Genomic DNA, 19,750 nt, shown 5'->3' with positions numbered 1-19,750 from the left:
CAAGCACATGAATAACTGAAAGGGACATGGGGTAAAGTGTCAGTCCCTCTAAGCCAGTTCCTCTAGGACTGAGGAACATCTCAAAGAACAAATTATTCTTCTATAACTTCTCACCTCTGAAAGAAATTAGTTGGCTAATACTATTAGCTGGGGAATGCAATGTTTGTTATGTCTCAAAAGTGACAAAATAAATTAAAAATCTTAGTTTGGGGGCACCTGGGTGGCTCAGTTGGTTAGGTGTCTGCTTTTGGCTCAGGTCATGATCCCGGGGGTTCTGGGAACGAGCCCCACATTGGGGTCCCAGATCCCAGCTCGGCGGGGAGTTGCTTCTCCCTCTCTCGCCACATTCCTCTGCCTATGCACTCTCACATGCTCTCTCGCTCTCTCTCAGAAATAAAATCTTTAAAAAAATTAAAAATTTTTAAAAATCTTAGTTTGATGCTGTGAACTATAGTTGATCGGGGACAGTGTAAGGTAGACCCTGTCTTATTCCAACTTCAGACCAGCTCTCAACTGTTGTATGGATTTGTCAAAATTGGTTTCCAGCCACCTATCCTCCAATATCTGAACGAATATCAGAAACTCCTTTGGAAGATCACAGTTAATTGTAACGGCAAAATGACACACGTGAATGATTACAGCATTGTTCAGCTCTCTGGAAGAACTGTCGGCCTTACCAGAGGCCTAGAATGGCCTGATTACCACAGGACTCACTTTGCAACCTTGCTAAATTTTGCTGGAAACAATAAGTGGTGGAGACAAGTTGCCTGTCTTTGTAGCTCCACATGTCACTCCACTGCAGAATGACCTGAGGATGCTGACAAATCTGCCCTGACACTAGTATTTTTGGGAAGACCACATCCACAGACCTTTTCTTCTGCAGTGCTCCAAATGTGACTTAATAGATATTTGTATTTGCTCCAACACTGAATTTAAGAATTTAGCTAGTTTTTTTTTTTTTTTAAGAGTTCAAAGACCTTTCTATATTCTCCTTTTAGATTAGGAAAAACTATAGAACTTATACTTTGTTATAGTGAAGCTGAACTATGATTCTGTCCTCTAAATTAACAGGGAGGGTCGGCTTCAGACAAATAGCTGCCTGCAATGCAATGTTTGGATCTCTGTGCAAGAGGCATACGTTTAGAGCACAATGAACCAGAGAGAATTCGACACCTGGCTCTTTCCTCCCCTGCACCCAAAGGTTCCTTCCCCTTCTACCTGACCCTCTGCATTTTTATTTTTATTTGCTTTCCGGTTTTAAAGATTTATTTATTTATTTTAGAAACAGAGGGGAGGGGCAGAGAGAGAGGATCCTCAAGGAGATTCCCTGTTGAGCACAGAACCTGAGACGGGGCTTGATCTCACCACCCAGGGGATCACGACCTGAGCCGAGAACCAAGTCAGAGACTTAACCGACTGAGCCACCTAGGCGCCCCTCCACAGTTCTCTTTTTAAAACTTAGAATGAAAATGTAGAGATGGTCTGTGTTATGTAAGAGCATGTTATTATGTAGTCTGCTCTAATTCCACAAAATGAAATACAGGACTCATATTTTCCAGAAGCACTGGAATGTCAAAACAAATTTAGAGTTCTGAGAGGATTGCAAATGAACCTTGAAGCAAAGGTCTTTCTTTCAGTTAAGCATTATCATTAAGGATATGAGTTGTGTGAATAATATTGATTAAAAAACATTTAATTCATGCTTTTATTATTCCAGACATTGATTACTGGGATGCTCGTTTTGTTAGGTGGTCCAATAATCTGTTCATTTGATTCCAATCTGTTCAAAATGCAATTGCATGCCTGAATGATAAGAGCCCAACAACTGAAGCATGTCCCACCTTCCCCAGTTTCTTGGTCATCGATTAACAGTTGAAATTTGGATTAACTTAGGTGCGACATGATGTGAATTTATGAAAGGTATTCCACTTTCTTTTTTCATGAAATTTCAAATATATCCTATATTCTTCAACAAAATAGCTTTAAATGTTAAATAAGCAATGTAAAAAGTAATTTTTCTGTTCTAAGTTGCTGGACTTCCTCCAAGTCACATGAAACCTTTCCAAAATGTAAAGATCAAAGGTTCAAAACAATTTCTTAAATGTTTACCCCTTTACCTTTATAGATTGGCCTGGATGAACATTAGTCTGTGCCCATTTGATCAGGGTAAAACTGGACTAGGCCAATAGATTTAGTTCTCTCTTTCACCATCGTTTATTATAAAGACCCAACACATAGCCATGTCCTTGCTTGTAAATCCATTTACTCACAAAGTGCTGAAAATTAGAATCTTTCAATCATTTCTGGTTATAAAGTGATACAGGTACAATTTCAGAGAATGAGGAATCTATTTAATAAAAGAGTACTTTCATGGACCTTCATGTTGAGGCTCAAAAGTCTTTTCTCTTGGATAAGAACTCGGATCACAAGTAAACCCAACTCATTTACCTTCTGTTTTCCAGTGTAGGTTAAAATATTAAAGAGTTTATGTCTCATTTTGCCCTGCTGACCCCATTCATTGCTTCAGGATCACTCAATTACTTCAAGGACACACAAAGACCTGAAGGAAACAAAGAAGCCAACTGAGTGTCTAAGTAAATTTTTTAAAATCCAAAGCACAGAAAGTTAAAGCACTTTTTATTTTAATAACCAGTCTGGGGACAAAAAAGGCTTTTGAGTTCCAACACTTTGGTTTAATTAAAGGGACAAATTACATCAAGTTTATCTGTAAACTAAAGAGTGAGAAAGAACATAAGAAGATTTCAGAGTTAGTGTTTCAGCCCCAGAGGAGATCAATATAACAGAATAGATGGTGGTGGGATATCTTTGAGGGAAGTGTTTTGGGAGAGAAGAGTCATTTAGCAAATTATTGCTGTGGGTCAGAGAAAGAGGCCTATCTCCCGAATGCCCCATTCTGGGTCAAATCCCTAGTTTGGAGGAGATCTCCAAGCAGGAATCTGCATCTTGCTTCCTGAGGTGAGAGCTGGTGTGATACAAGCATAGAAGTCCATAGCATGTAAATATTAACAGAAGGCTTGGGAATGGATGGAACTCCCACCCTACTCCTCCCAAAGTCAGAAATGAACAGAACCCCTGAATATTATCTATATTTTACTAGTATGTAAAGAAAGATCAACCCACAGAGACCAAGACATAGGAGAGCACAAGGAAGACACAGGAAAACTATATTTCAGAGAAAATGGTGATTTACAAAGTCAAATGCTGTAGAAAGATTAAGGACTAAGAATCCTCTTCACATTCAGAACAAACAGGCAGTTGGATGCCTTTAGCTAGAGGGGACAGAATTGGCTGGGGGGCAGGGGTAGGACTTAAACCGTGGAGGGTTGAGGAGTGGGAAGAAGGACCCAATGAATGTAGACAAGCCCTTTGAGAAGTGTAGCTATAAGAGGGGAGAAAAAGGAGAGTAGATGAAAGAGTACAGAAGAAAGATGAAGATTTTGATGTACCTTATTTTTTTTTTAAGATGGGAGCAGCTAGCATCTCTGGGCACTCTGATGAGAAGGAGCTAGTAGAGATAAAAAGGTGAAACATAGAGGAAATAGAGCAAAGTGTGCATAAAACAAACACCCCCAAAAGATGGAGGTTAATGAGGTGCAGAACACAGGTGGAGAAATCAGAAGAGGGAAAACCTCTTATTTTAACCTGGGGAAAGGTGAAGTGCATGAACACAAATGGACAATTTAAAAATATGTATGTATTAAATCACCAATATTTGCAATGCCTTGCTCTCAGAAAAAGGATCATTTGTTTGCTGAACTATCTAGGACTTGTGCTGACTGAGGTTAGGGGTGGGAGGAAACGAAGATAGACTAGTCTGTTCTACCTATGAAGGAATGAAATCAGACAGTCAGGAGTAAGATGAGGGGAATTAATGTGGGAGAAGCGTAGGAGGCAGAGGAGGAGGACAGAGAGAGACGATATATATCTTTCTTGGCTTATGATGGGGTTACACCTTAATAAACCCACTGGAAGTCAAAAATATTGTAAGTCAAAAATGCGTTTAATACACCTAACCTACTGCTGAACATCATAGCTTAGCCTAGCCTATCCTAACCATGCTCAGAACACTACATTAGCCTACAGTTCGGCAAAATCATCAAATACAAACCCTATCTTGTAATAAGGTGTTGAATATCTCATATGGTTTATTGACTACTATGCTGAAAGTGAAACACAGAATGGTTCTAAGTGTATTGATTATTTACCCTTGTGACCACATGGCAATTGGGAGCCCAGCATCAAAAAAGAGTATGGTGCCACATATCCCTAGCCTAGGAAACAAATCAAAATTCAAAATTCAAGGTCTGGTTTATACCAAATGCATATTGTTGTCACATCATTATAAAGTCACAAAACTGTTAAGTTGAACCACCTTAAGTCAGGGAGCATCTATAAATTGACAGCTGCCATGAGAAGCCAGACTTCGGAAAGAAAGATATATAAAAACAATTTTTAGGAAATCTAGCTATATGTTCCGGGATTAGTCCTCCTTTTGGTCTTGGCTGACTCCTCAAGAAACTTTTAAGTAGAGACCTCCATCATCTTCCAAGGCTTTCTGGTGTCAGATTTTTTTTTTAAAGATTTTATTTATTTATTCATGAGAGAGAGAGAAAGAGAGAGAGAGAGGCAGAGACACAGGCAGAGGGAGAAGCAGGCTCCATGCAGGGAGCCCGACGTGGGACTCAATCCTGGGTCTCCAGGATCATGCCCCCGGCTGAAGGCAGCACTAAATCGCTGAGCCACCCAGGCTGCCCTGGTGTCAGATTTTGACTTTCACCATGCTGAACTATCCTCAAGGCAATTGGCTGCATTCGGGATATGCAGGTAATTGATCTGGTGGCAGGAAGCTGAAATCCTACATGCTGAGATGCAAGGCTATCTCCTCACGTGGTTTGGTCAAAAAACAGGAGAAAAGTTGAAAAATCTTCAAAAAAGGTGTTGGGAAGAATGTCAGGAATGTATTAGGAAAACATATAAGGATCACTGAGGTATACTGAGGGGTCCAATTGAGATTGGAGGTCATAAATTTGTCACAGCATCAATCTGGACAGTGGTATGATTTTTCTTAAGCAGGGCTTAGCAGTCTGGTTGTAGGCAGGAGAAAGCACACAACTGTACTGATGAGGGGATGGTATTCACTTCACCTGGTAGGCACCAAGGGCTGGCACAGATGTGTTTTGTTCATTTCTAAGTATAATACAATGCCTGACAAACAGAAATCACTCAATATTCTCTATTGAATGGATGAATGGGAAAACTGACAATATTGGTAAGAGGGTGGTTGACATGATAGGCCATGGTACCCACACGAATGGAGAAGGCAGTGACAAGAAGAGGGGGTTAAAAGGGGAAGTTTAAGGGGATCAAAGTTCCTCTCCTCAGTTGTACCAGTCACATGAGCGGCATCGCCTACTCAAAAAAGAACCTGAGTCTTAAGCACTCCCTGGTGGCTGATCCAGCAAGCCAGTAGGCTCAATGGTCTCCCCTATTTTTTATTCTTTAAGAGCAACAAGCGCATCACACACACACTCCTCTTTTCCATGTGAGAACTCCCTTAACTTCCCTTCATGCCATTCATGCCATATCTTTCTCACTCATTCTTCAAACCGGCTCTTTCTCCTCTTTAACTTTGGTCCCAGCTACCTTAGGTAGATCCTGCTTTCCTTCTCCTCCTTTTTATCTCCTCCTCATTCCTTTTCCTTTTTCAAGGAGTGAAAACAATCCTGGTCATGGTAGGTATTATTGAAGGTAAAGTTCATGAAACGAGGACAAGGAAATCCCTACGTTTTAAAATTAAAGAAATCAAAGTCTCTTAAAGCCAGTGAAAGTGGACATAAATTTTAAAGTAGCCACATCCCATACCATCTTGTAATTAAGCAGCACTTCTCCAAGTACTGGCATTCAAAACATTTTCCATTCTTATGGTATTGCTTGTGTTTTAATTATTAACATAAAGTCTTTTTTGCTATCAATTTTTCATTGCAAATGTATGTGACTTCTACTATAGGATGAGTCACACAGACTTTTGAAAAGTAACCGAAAGATGTTTACAACATTGTTCTGATAACGGATTTGCAAATGAACATTTGGACCACCACCTATTTGCCAGTCAGTGCTTTGGCATAGTTTTGATTCCTGCTTGAGTTTCCTGAAAAATCACAACAAATTATTTAAGGAATAACAGTTGTCAACTTTCTGACAAGTCATAATGAATGGTTAAGTTCTGAAAGGTCAACCAGCTATCTTTTGGCTTCCATCTCCTCTTTAGAACCAAGCTATTTTGAGAATTTCCATTCCTCATGCTCTTTTTCTTCCCAACCCTGACACTATTTGTATCCTCTCGGTGGCATTTTTTTTTTAACTCAGGAAAACTTAAATAAGTTCCAAGATTGCAGAAGAGCCTTATTATTTGATGATTGTGGGTCTTGTCTGGGAAAAACTCCAAACATAGATTTGCCATTTTAAGCAATTCCTTTGAATTCTCACTCTATTGTCAGCAACAGTCCTATATTATTGGTTTATTATTGATTTTTTTCTTTCCCTTTACATAAGTTAACTAGGCACTCCAATTTCCTCTTCTCTCTTCTTATGTTCTCTTGGTTTCTAAGTCCCTGAAGAACTGTATTGTTTCAGCTTTTTGGGATTTGAAGAACAAACAAACATCACACACACACATGCACACACACATACCCCGACCTTGTCATTGTCACAAACCCATAATCCTTCCCCTCAGCACCATGGTTATTTCTTCTTTATAATATTCTTCTCCACTCTACTTTAATATAATCAGCTGCCACATTCTGTCAATTTTCCCTTTAAAACATATTTCACATCATCCTTTTCTCTGTTTCTGCTCGTACCATCCTGCTTTGGGTCATATTCTCACCAAAGGTTCTATTACAGAATCCTCGCCAGCTTTCCTGCTTCACTCCTATTCTCTCCCCAAGCCCACCTCCATGCCCAGCAAGCATTCAGTCCATACGGTGACTTTTCCTGCTTGTAGCTTGTGAAGGAGGAAAGCACCGCCTCTGCACTAGGCACAGCCCTGCAGGATGAGTATTACTTTCTTCATTTCACACAGGATGAAACACTCTCCCAGAGGTTAAGCATTTTGTCCCAAATCACCTATCTTGTAAGTGCTCAAGTCACTAGCTCTCATATCTGAAGAGAAGAGAGCCATCTTTGTTGAAACAGGAAAATAAAGCATTTGCATAGCAAAGATTTGATATTTAATCTCTTCAAAGTCAAGGAAGAGTCAGACTTGCAATTATTACCATATCAAGGCAACGTTTTCAAGAAATGGGATTCATACAAGAGAAGTATAATCCACTCGTCTACTCTCAAAGAGTTTATAATCTACTTGGTTAGCGTATGTATCTAGAACATGCTGGATATACAGTGTGTGCTAAATAAATATTTGCTCAAGCCAGGACCAAGACATAGAAGGAGAGTCCTTGCTACTCTTATTTTGGCTTGCCACTAATCGCATTGTTTAGTCACTGGATGCTTCTTATTATAAAACGCTCTCTACAACACTTCCTCTTGACCTGGTCCCAAGGAATATCAGAACAATACAATGTTAGGGAAAAAAAAGACATTGAGATTACTGGGCTGCCTTCCAACCCATGGGCCGATTTATTTTTTCCTAACTACAAGATAATTATTGCTGGATATTATTATGGGATTTTTCCATATGTCCTTTAGTTAGGACAGTGATGACCCAACACAGCCTTTTAATGTCTCTGGTCTTGTGCCAGCTCACTTCTTTCTAGCACTTTGCCTTTGGTTTTTATCTTTATGACTATTCAAACATCCCATTCCCTAATCAATACCTCATTTGGCCACTGCTGTTGACTACATACCTTGACAAAGACTCCTTGGAAAGGGTCTTTTTTCCTCGCAGCCGGCTCATTTGAAACAAGCTCTTGCTATGTTCATCATTTTGGCAAACAAGGACAAGTTCAAGGAAATTGGAGGCCAAACTTGACAGAGCACTGGGTGCAGCTGCTGGCCCAGCTGTGCAATGATTCTCAACTGGTCCATTACCTCCAAAACTCAACTATTCAGCACAGCCTTCCCTAGTCCAGCACTCCTGTCGGTCTAATATATTTGGCAACAGCCATTATTTCAGAAATGAATGCTCATGTGTATTTATAGCAAATCGCATGCCTGCTCTATCAACAATTAAAGCGATTAGGATTCAGCAGACATATTCCTCTAATTAGGACAAGATGGAAGACATAATATATAGAATGCTGCAGTTTGGTCCAGGTTTATTCTTCCCTGACAAGACTGTCATGCTGCTTTTCCTCAGTCACACATCCATTCTCTCTGGGGCCACCCTGCCCCCTACAGAACACTCACTTCCTGTGTCTATCCCACGGAATTTTCAGTCAGGGGATTCTGTTCGCAACGGACACTTCAAGTTGCCCTGGCCTCCCCTCCTCAAACCACACTTCAGGCTCAGGGGACGGTCTGAAGGCTTGTTTTGAGGAACATGTGGACAGCACCATGTGGCCACTAATTTCATTCAGCTACGCCCTTCCCCTGGAGCCCCAGAGTGTATGTTATACGCTCACACTTCTGTAGTCTTTCCTCTGAACAAAAGCCCGAACTCGGTGTCTGGGCCATAAATCCCATCTTGCTTCACTCTTACCCATGCATTATTTAAGCCATCTTCCCGGGGAGCCGGCCTGAGACTTTCCCTCAGAGTAACAATCAGCAGGCGCCTTATGCGCCGTTTTAACGGGAAATGTAGGATATCGGAGAGAGTTCCACCCATTTGCAGTCTTGATAATGAAATATGATAATCTAATTTGGTAAAAATAAACTGTGAAATCAGAGATTTGAGGCAAAAACTTTAAAGATGCAATTCAGACGAGCAATCAATGCTTATTCAGCTTCTGTACCATCTCAGCTTTCTCCCTGTGCAGATGCTTAAGTGATGCTAAATTAAATAATTGACAAATTTTTAAAACTGCTGGAAATTACCATCTGTATTTAATTTTGGAATATAAAAAGGTCCATAGAAAACACCCTTTATGATTATTTTGTCTAATAACAGATATGAAACAATACAAACATCCCAGTCATAAAATATAATGCGTTCCGAGTAGTCTGGCTTACATATTCAAACACAGTTTTTCAAAACAAAAGACCACAGGAGGAACGAAATGCTGGGTAACCAATACATTTTTTTTTTTTTTTTTAGGTGAATGGCAAAAGAACTGAGCTTTTAGTTTAAAATCCACCTCTCTAACCTTCATCTCCCCACAAAACAAAAAACAAAACAAAACAAAACAAAACTCACCCACAGGCTTCCTTCCTATGGACAGTAAGGATAACCATCACTTTTTCACGTTTCTCTTTCTCCTGGATAAACACTGGGCTAAACTGTCCTTCTGTTAAGAACTTTATTAGGTTGATATTACATCCGTACAAAATGAAGTCTACGACTGTAAATAAACATGCTTGAAGCTTTCATGAATACACAGAAAGAGAAACAAGCTCCCTGCGTGGGAACTCACTGGTAAATACGTGGATAAAACAAGCTGAAACTTACACCAGACACTTCTCCCAGGTCCAGCACGGCAGGAGCCCTAAGGGTACATTCTAGTTTTTTTTAATCCATGTTCTGTTCTTCTCACTGATGGGACTACTCAGGCACATGGTCAAGTTGCAATCGGCTTCTCCCTCAGTGATGTATGAGAGCTGGGCTGATTTATCTTGTCTTTCTGCTGCATATTAGCACTAATGTTTCTGCGTATGCATCCTACCTTTCTTTAGCCGTAGCCCCGGCTTTATCATTGGTAATCTAAATTAAAGAGCCAGTGAACAGAGCAGGGTTGTTGTCCCCCACCCCTCCCTGTTTTCCATGAAACAATTGCCAGGCAGTCATTCCCGGACAAGGATTCCACTGTTTATTCTATTGAGCCTCCCCTTCAATATCCCATTGAGACTAGAAGTCAGTCGCAAAAGGATAGGTCCAGGGAGACTGTCTTAGTTCAAAGGTCTATTTATGATTTATCTTTCAAATGGTACAAATGACCTCAGGAAATATGAGGGAGAGCTGTCATTTTCCAGTTTTTTTAGCCCAGAATACAGAATTGACACTGTTTACAAAAAAAAACACAGTAACTTAATACCCCACTTTATTGCCTGTGGTACAGTGCACCTTTTGCTGACTTTTTTTTTCCTAAAAATCTCTTTCTTTTTCCACCCATGTTTGTTTTACATATGTAGCATTTAATGTTAATTTTAAGGAGGAGTATGAGTGCTATAATTTAGCAAGTTACATACAATCATCATTAACCTTGTTATAACTTGTCAATAAATAGCAGCTGAAGCATGAGCCAAAGACTATTTAATTCAGGAGTTGTCAATTCCTTGCTTTAAGACACATTTAGAATTTTCTCAATCTCCACAAATGTTTGGGAAGAAGAAACACGTCAGAGTACATTTTCATATGAAAGTTTTTAATTTCGAAAATTTTGCTCTCTTAGCATCTCAACGCTTTTAGCCCAGATTTTAATGCTTCCTGAAATAATATTAGGTTTGTTTTCTCATTTTAAGCAGCATAACTTTTTCACAGCTGTTAAGCAACAGAATTTGGTGGATGATAATGTATAACACGTTTCATCTTTATTTTTGTGTTTTTGTTACAAGAAAACATGGTTGTTTTCATAATTATAAACACGTATGTTACATCTTTAATTTCGCTTTTTAAAGTTAATAAATTATAACACCCATTTCCACATAAGCATAAAATATAGACTTGCCATTTTTAGTAGCTATTTGATATTCAATTCCCTAATTCCTTGATATTTGCATTGCTTTAATTTTTCATTATAAAAATAAAATGTCTCTTTTCAGAAATGCAAAATACATTTCAGGCCCTTGGTCCAAAAAAAAAAAAAAATAAATCTCTAACTTTCTGCTACTCAACATTCTTCAAAATTGTGGTTGAGAAAAATAAACTTGGGAGTTCTGCTTGAAGACTATCTGGGGTACCAGTTCCTCTAAATTATATCCCTGGGTGAAACTTTAATCACTTATACTAATTTCTACACTCTAGAACTTGGTTATACTAAACTCCACAAACATCCAGAGTAATTACTTTAAAAATTTAAATCTGGGCCTGTCATTCCACTGCTTAAAACTGTGCATCGCTTCCGGTTATTCTTAGGATAAAAGCCAAAATCTTTATCATGGCCTTCAAGGACTCAGTTTTATTAAACTCAGAAGATAAGCCCACCTTCCCAGAACTGACTGGCTGGGACTCAGAACCATCAATCAATCAAGTATTGAACCTCTGCTCTTTACTGGCCAGTCAGCTTGATTTGAGTATGGTATCGGAGCACTGGTGTGGGATGGGAGAGAATTTCAAAAGCAAATACATAGGCCTTTTCCTTTCATTTGAAAGGAACATTCATGAATAAGATTTCACCACAAATCAGTTTACAAACTGCAGTGAAATCAACATGAAGCAAGCCAGACTCAAAAGTGCAAAGTGAAGATAAAATCAAGGGTTAGGGAAGTAAGATGAAATGAATCATTTCATGAATGCTAACTGAAACTGACTTAGGCCAGAGGAGGAAAAGGCAAACAATCAGGAAGGAGCAGAAACTCTAAAACAATTATACTCAAGCTTGGTCCTACTGTTATGCTTCCAAGGTCTATGGTTTGCATCAGCTAAATTAATCTTAGATTTACATTTTTTTGTATATTCTTTTATTGGAATTTGATTTGCCAACATATAGTATTTACATTTTTAAAGGCCAACTACCTCCTAATTGTGGTCCTGAGTTTCTTCAATAAATAATTTCCATACATTCATTATATTACTGTTGATATACTTTCCTCCAAAAATTCTCTTTATTTTAATCACTAAAAGAATCACATGATAAACTTCACCAGTTTCTAAGTAAGATGGCCCAAGGAGCATATCACAAGACTCTGAAAATAAGAGATTTCCCATAACTAAAGATCTACTTTGCAATCAACCAAGAACAACATAATCCTTTAATATAACATGTAAACTTGTACATAAAATAATGTAAATACTCAAAGACATGAGAAGTATCCAGTGAGTAATGAGATCTTGAGAAGGGCCTAGTACATGAGGAATTAACATCATTAAGGCCCCACAAGTCCAAGAGTATTTCCTATACTTCCTGCCATTGTCCTGAAAATCCCTACCATTAAAGTCTACCCTTGCAAGAAATCCTAAGACTCTGGAACCAAACTGCCTGTATTCAAATCACAGTCCTATCAATTACTAACTGTATAACCTTGGGTATGATACTCTAACTTAGTGTAATGTGTCTTTCAAACTCATCCATAAAGTGGGATAACAGACTTCTGCTTTTGCTCTTTCTAAGATTTTATTTATTTATTCATGAGAGACACACAGAGAGAGGCAGAGACACAGGAAGAGGGAGAAGCAGGCTCCTCGCAGGGAGCCCAATGGGGGATTCGATCCTGGGAGCAGGATCACACCCTGAGCCAAAGCTGGACGCTCAATCACTGAACCACCCAGGCGTCCCAAGACTTCTGCTTTTGGTCATAAAAGTGATTCATATTAGACCAACCTTCTCACAGATAATAATCATGAACTCTGGATAAAATATTTTAAAACAATAGCTAAGTGAAGACCCTAGAGAGTGGCCAAGAGCAGGCAAGAGCTAACGGGGTGGTGGTGGGGGATGGACAGAGAGGACCACTTGGAAGAACAGCTCTTGATAAATTAGTCATGTTTTATAGCTTCTTATCTAAGAGGAGACCCAATCAGTCAGTTCCACATGGTGGCTAGATCTCTGCCGTCTTACTAGCTGAGAAATTAGAATGACAACAGCTATAAATTTTGGGAGGAAACCCCAGAAAGAAGATAGCCACAGAGAGGAAGCCTCAAATTCAGTACATATAATCTGAGCAAATCACTGACTGCTCCCAATACTATACATATATAGAGAAGACTTCGACCAGTCCAGCTAAGATGACAAGAACTAAACAGATTTTACTACTGTCCATCACAGGGAAGACAAAGTTGGAATTTGACTTCTGTTAAATTAACTGCCTACTAAAACAGAAATCAATTTGGAATCTCTATAACATGCCACTCACAATGTCCAAAGTACATTCCAAAATTACTAGATATGCAAAGAAACGGGAAAACTGATCCTCAAAAGAAAAGATAATCCATAGAGACCGACTTTGACATGATGCAGATACTGGATTCAGCAGACATAGATTTTTAAAGCAATTATTATAACTATGCTAAAGGATATAAAAGCAATTTCAGCAGAGAAGGAGAAATTATTAAAAAAAGAGCCAATTGGAAATTCTAAAGCTAAACAAAAAATCTAAAAAGAAAATTCACTGGATGTAATGGTAGATTAGAAAATAATAATAAAAAGTTATTGGTGAACTTTTAGATAGAACAATATAAATGATCCAATTTGCATAAGAGAGAAAAGAACTTTAAGAATGAACAAAGCCTCAGGATCCAGTGGGATATAATAGTATATCTAACACATGTGTAATTGAAATCATAGACCGATAAATGAAGAGAGAATGAGCAAGAAAAAAAATTGAAAAAATAATAATCCAAATTTGCCAAAATTTAGTAAAAACAGAGATATAAATTTAAAAAATTTTAAATCTCTGCAAACCCCAAACAGGATAAATAAAAACAAAAGAAAATATAAATCCATGCCAGGGCACATATTCAGACAACTAAAATTCAAAGACAAAGAGAAAATCTTAAAAGCAACCAGGGGAAAGTGGCATATTATATACAGGATAAAACTATACTAATTTTTCATCAAAAGTAATGTAGGCTAGGCCACAGAAGAATGACATCTTTATAATGCCAAAAGAAGCAATAACGGTCAAGCTAGAATTCTATATCTGGCAAACATATTCTTAGGCAATGAATGCTAAATGAAGACATTTTCAGAGAAACAAAACCCAAAAGAGTTAATTGCCAGCAGATCTACACTACTTGAAAGGTTGAAGAAAATTCTATGGGACAAAAATAAATTCCACAAATGGTTATTTGTATCTACAGAAAGGAACGAAGATCACTGAAAATGGTAAATGGTAAACATGTAAGTATGAAACACACACACTCCTTTGAAATTCTTTAAAATACAATTATTATTTTTTAATTACAACACTATATTGTAGAGCTTATAACTTAAATAGATAGATGTAACATAAATACATGACAACAGCAGTGCAAAGGATGGACAGGCTGGTAAATGAAACTATGCTGTTGCAATGTTCCAATGCTTGACACGAAGCTGTACAATATAACCTCTAAATAGAATGTGAAAAGCTAAAAATATGTATGGTAATCTCTACAGCAACCACTAAAAACTAATGCAAAGAGAGCCAATTAAAAAGCCAATAGAAAAATGAAAACAGAATTTATGGCAGCCATGAAGGTGCCTCACTTGGATCTCCCTTCTAGAAGAAACTTGCCAATCAGCTGTGAGGAGTGCAGTTGGCTAGCTGACAACATCCAAAGGCAGCACCTTTGGGATCCACTGTGAGTGAATCAGAGCTATATTCTTCACAATTAGCCAATGAGTAAACACAACAGGGATATGTGCACTTGGCTGATTTTGCCCATTGCAACACTCAACTATCAGCAATCTTTGACTAAAATCTTCCATCAGGCTTGCAGAGACTTTCCCAAAATCATAGTGTAGTTGGGAGGCTTTTTAAAAAACCTTTCCTCTTTTCTTGCTCCCTCCTTTCACAGATGTCAGATGCCTGCTCTCTCTCCTCTTTATCTTGCACTTATAACTTCATCTTGGCACCTGCTTCCTGAAGGACCAAACTAATGCAGAGTTCTAAAAAATATTCAATTAATCCAAAATAAGGCAGGAAAGGAAGAGAGAGGAACAAAGCAGTAGATGGATGAAGGGGAAAGAAAGAGCAAGCTGGTAAATTAAATCCAATCTTATAAATAATTATATTAAATGTAAACAGACTAAACATTCCAATTAAAAATGGAAATTGCCAGAATGCATAAAAAATTAAAACTCATCTTTGTGTTCTCTATATCCCTTAAATAAATGGAACAAATAGTATGAAAATAAAAGCATGGAAAAAGAGAAAGCATAAGAAAGCTGGAATGACCATATGAATATCATATGAACTAGATTTTAAGGCAAAGAGTATTACTAGACGTAAAGAGAGACACTTAATAATGATAAAAGGGCAATTTACCTGAAAGAAGTAAAAAATAATAAATGGATATGCATCTAATAATACAACATTTTGAAACAAAATTGACAGAATTACTGAATAGAAAATCCAAAATCATAGCTGGAGATTTTTAAGACTGTTTGCTCAGTAACCAATAGAACAAAACAAAATAAAACAAAAATAACCAGTGAGAACATTGAAGACCTGAATATCACTATCAACCATACTAACCTAATTGACATTTATAGAACACTGTACCCAACAACTGCAGAAAACACAATCTTTTCAAGTGTACATGGTACATTCACCAATACAGACAATTTAGTGTGCTATAAAGAGTCTCAATAAGTTACAAATGACTGAAATTTTATGAAATATGTTTTCTGACCATAATTCAATTAAACTAAAAATAGTAACAATTAATAACTAGAAAACCCCAAATACTTGGAAATTGAGAACACACTTCTAAAAAACTTGTGAACCAAAGGAGAAATCACAGGGAAAGAACTTCAAAGTAAAGAGTAATGAAAATGCAATATATCAAAATTTGTGTGCCATAGTCAAGTAATTAGAGGGAAATTTATAGATATAAATGTTTATAGTAGAAAAGGATAAAGGTATAAAAGCAGTGACTCAAGCTTCCTTCTACCTGAGAAGATAGACAAAAGAGCAAATTAAATCCGAAGGAAATGGAAGGAAATAATGATTCTTTAAAAAGAGCATAGCTTTGGGACACCTGGCTGGCTCAGTGGTTGAGCAGCTGCCTTTGGCTCAGGTCATGATCCTGGGGTCCCAGGATCAAGTCCTGCATCAGGCTCCCCAGAGGGAGCCTGCTTCTCCCTCTGCCTATGTTTCTGCCTCTCTCTGTGTGTCTCTCATGAATAAATAAATAAAACCTTTTTAAAAAGAGCATAGATCAATGAAAAAGAAAACAGAAACAATAGAGGGAAAAAAAGAAAACCAAAAGTTCGTTCTTTACAAGATCAACAAATTTCACAAATTCCTAGATAGACTGATCAAGAAAAATTAAAATGAATGAATAAAAATTACCAGTATCAAGAACGAAAAAGAAATCTTTAGAAATCTGAATATACTGAAGGGGATAATAAATAACTCTAATAAACAACTTTGTGTCAACAAACCTGGAAACTTAGATAAAATGGAAAAACATTTTTTTAAAAGATTTTATTTATTTCATGAGAGACAGAGAGAGAGAGAGGCAGAGGCATAGGCAGAGGGAGAAGCAGGCTCCTCTTGCAGGGAGCCTGATGTGGGACTCACTCCCAGGACCCTGGGATCACGGCCTGAGCCAAAGGTGGATGCTCAACCGCTGAGCCACCCAGGTGTCACAATGGACAAATTTCTTGAAAAACAGAATTTACAAAAATCAACACAAGATAAAATTATAAGTTTTATTTTATTTTATTTTTTTCATTATAGAACTAAGACTTTATTGTTATTGTTGTCAACAATATTTTTTAATAATAAATTTATTTTTTATTGGTGTTCAATTTGCCAACATACAGAATAACACCCAGTGCTCATCCCGTCAAGTGCCTCCCTCAGTGCCCGTCACCCATTCACCCCGACCCCCTGCCCTCCTCTCCTTCCACCACCCCTGGTTAATTTCCCAGAGTTAGGAGTCTTTATGTTCTGTCTCCCTTTCTGATATTTCCTACCCATTTTTTCTCCCTTCCCTTCTATTCCCTTTCACTATTATTTATAAGTTTTAATAGCTCAATGTCTCTTAAAATAACTGAATGCATTATCAAAATCCTCCCCATAAAAAAACTCCAAGACAAATCATTTCAAAAATTTAAGGAAAATATAATATTAATCTTATGCAAACTTTTTTTCAAAAAATGGAGCATGATGGAAGCTTCCTCAACCCATTTTATGAGGCCAGCATAATTCTGACACCAAATCTGACAAAGGACACTATGAGAAAAGGAAATTACAGCTCAGTATCTGTGAATATAGATAGAAAAATTCCTTAACAAATATTACCAAATAAAATCTCATAATATACAAAGATAATCATTCTGGGGCGCCTGGGTGGCTCAGTCAGTTAAGCATTTGCCTTCATCTCAGGTCATGATCCTAGGGTCCTGGGATCAAGTCCTCCTTCAGGCTCCCTCTCCCTGCCACTCCCCCTGTTTGTGCTCTCTCTCTCTGTGTCAAATAAATAAAATTTTTTAAAGATAATCATCCTGTTTTACTTCATGACCAAGGAGGGTTTATCTTAGGAATGTAACTCAGTTTTAACATTTAAAAATCAATTATTATGGGATCCCTGGGTGGCGCAGCGGTTTGGCGCCTGCCTTTGGCCCAGGGCGCGATCCTGGAGACCCGGGATCGAATCCCACATCAGGCTCCCGGTGCATGGAGCCTGCTTCTCCCTCTGCCTGTGTCTCTGCCTCTCTCTTTCTCTCTGTATGACTATCATAAAAAAAATAAATAAATAAATAAAAAATAAATAAAAAAAAAAATAAAAATCAATTATTATAATAGACGTATTACCAGAATAAAAGAGAAAAACCATATAGAATTTCAATATGCTCAGAAAAGCATCTGACAAAATTCAATACCAATTCATGATCAAAACTCTCAGAAAATTAAAAAATGGGAAGGGTGATTTCCTCAATCTGCTGTTATAATTTTATTTAATGGTGATATATTGAATGCTTTTCTCCAAGACCAGTAAGAAGAAAAGGATGTCTACTCTCACCAATTCTATTCACCTGGTGCTGGAGGTCCTAACCAGTACAACAAAGCAGGAAAGACCAATAACAGGCATAAAGGTTAGAGAGAAAGAAATAAGACTCCCATTTTCTGCAGATAACATAATTGTTTAGATAGAAAAATCACAAAGAAACTAAAATGGGATAATGGTACCTATTTCATACAGTTGTTATAAGAATCAAATGAGTTTAAATTTGAAATGTGTTTAGAATTGTGCCTGACACATGATGAGCACTGCATAACCATTAAGCAAAATTTAAAAATGCATATATCTAAATATAAAATCTGGAAGTGTTACATATTAGCTTATTGACACTGAGTATATATTTATTTATCAGAATAGCTAATAGAGAGCTACTTTAAGGTTATCTTCATTCTGCGAACCAGGTTATGAAGAAGTTCAGGGCAAGTAACACCACACTGCCTAGGGAATGGCTAAGTCTCACTAACATCCCTGAAACAGAAAGATGAAGTATGTTATAGTTTGACACTGCCTACAGAGTTACTGCTTTCATATGTGATTTATTATGTCTACATAATTATACAAACAAGTCCAACTGTTTTTAATGAACACATACCTTGTGATCTATAAGTATTCTCGCAGCAGAATATCTATGAAAGACATTTAAGTACAAAAAAAGTAGTTGGCATAATTGTATTTACAGTATAATTCCATTTTTAAGGCAAAAAGATAGGCATATATGTTAAATGCATTAATATGTGCATAGGAGAATGTCCGGGAAATATCCAAATAGAAGTGTTAATAGTGAATAGCCCTCCATAGTGGAAGTAGAAAGGACTTTCTTTTTTTTTTTTTTACCTCATATCTTTTGTATATGGTTCAGATTTTTAATAGTATTATTGATATTTTTACTTTGCAACTTAAAAAATACAATAAAATCCTCTACTAATGCAAAAAACACACCAACATTTACAAGTCACAATGTTTAGAGTCCTTTTGTTTTCTACATCAAACAAGAGGAAAAGAATTCTTCTTTTGTGTTCTTTAAACAGAGGTAGAGTTTTATTTTAGACATCAAGAGCATATTCCAGATATTTGTATCTCTAAGATCCTTCCCAGGATCCCCATCTCCCTCTGCCCCATATGAGGAATGAGGAGAGTTACAAACCCAGGTGAGGTCAAAGGGTCAGTATGTGGGTACAGGTGGGCTCATCAGAACTGAGAGCATGATAAGGCAGTGGGCTTGAGGCCCCTATGAGCCAACCTCGCTTCATTCTAATTCATACCTTCTCACTCCACCTGGATTCCAGGAATTGGCTTCCCCACCTCCCATACCTGGATGCAAGGAGACCTGGGTAGGAATATGGATCAGAGATAATCCATTACCACTGAAAACACAGAATTTTAATTAGAATGACCTTAAAAAAATGTCTAATTCATCTACAGACATCCACTTGCTGTGTGAGGAAACAAGTCCAGGGAAGTAACTTGCCCAAGGTCATAGGGTTACTAAGTCACCACAGCAGGACTCTTGAGCATCAGGATAGCATCCTTTTTGTTACAACAGAGGGTGGGTCTAAAAGTGCATGTCTTATTAGTGCCAGACCAGGGGCTGTGCCTTCATGAACAAAGAGAGAAAAGAAGGACGCAGGCTCAACCAGGCTCAGAAAGAGCAATCTTCCTGCCTTTATCATAGACCTTTGAATTGGAGTGCAAACATCAAAAACTGGCTCTGTTATTCATTTACTTTCATTACTAGTGTTCCATAAGATGCATATGCGCTTTCTCTACAAATAATCCATTAGTACA

General features: G+C 37.7%; 1 protein-coding gene across 13 annotated transcripts in view; it reads right to left on the bottom strand.

The window, feature by feature from the left end:
- Positions 1-19,750, bottom strand: part of RAPGEF4 (Rap guanine nucleotide exchange factor 4) — a 284,560-nt gene that overhangs the window by 163,444 nt on the left and 101,366 nt on the right. Inside the window, exon 1 of one of the 13 annotated variants that reach the window (XM_041721901.1) lies at positions 9,584-9,786. The exons of 10 other annotated variants lie outside the window; for them this stretch is intronic. The gene's annotated coding sequence lies outside the window, so the exon portion shown is untranslated. Of the gene's footprint in view, positions 1-2,448; positions 2,468-9,583; positions 9,787-19,750 lie in introns of those variants that run through there. 2 more of the 13 variants (XM_041721904.1, XM_041721894.1) reach the window with 2 other exon arrangements.

This window comes from Vulpes lagopus, chromosome 11 (genome assembly GCF_018345385.1).
Source record: "Vulpes lagopus strain Blue_001 chromosome 11, ASM1834538v1, whole genome shotgun sequence".
NCBI lineage: Eukaryota > Metazoa > Chordata > Mammalia > Carnivora > Canidae > Vulpes > Vulpes lagopus.
Note: the sequence above shows the minus strand (reverse complement) of the source record. Positions and strands in the feature narration are given on the sequence as shown.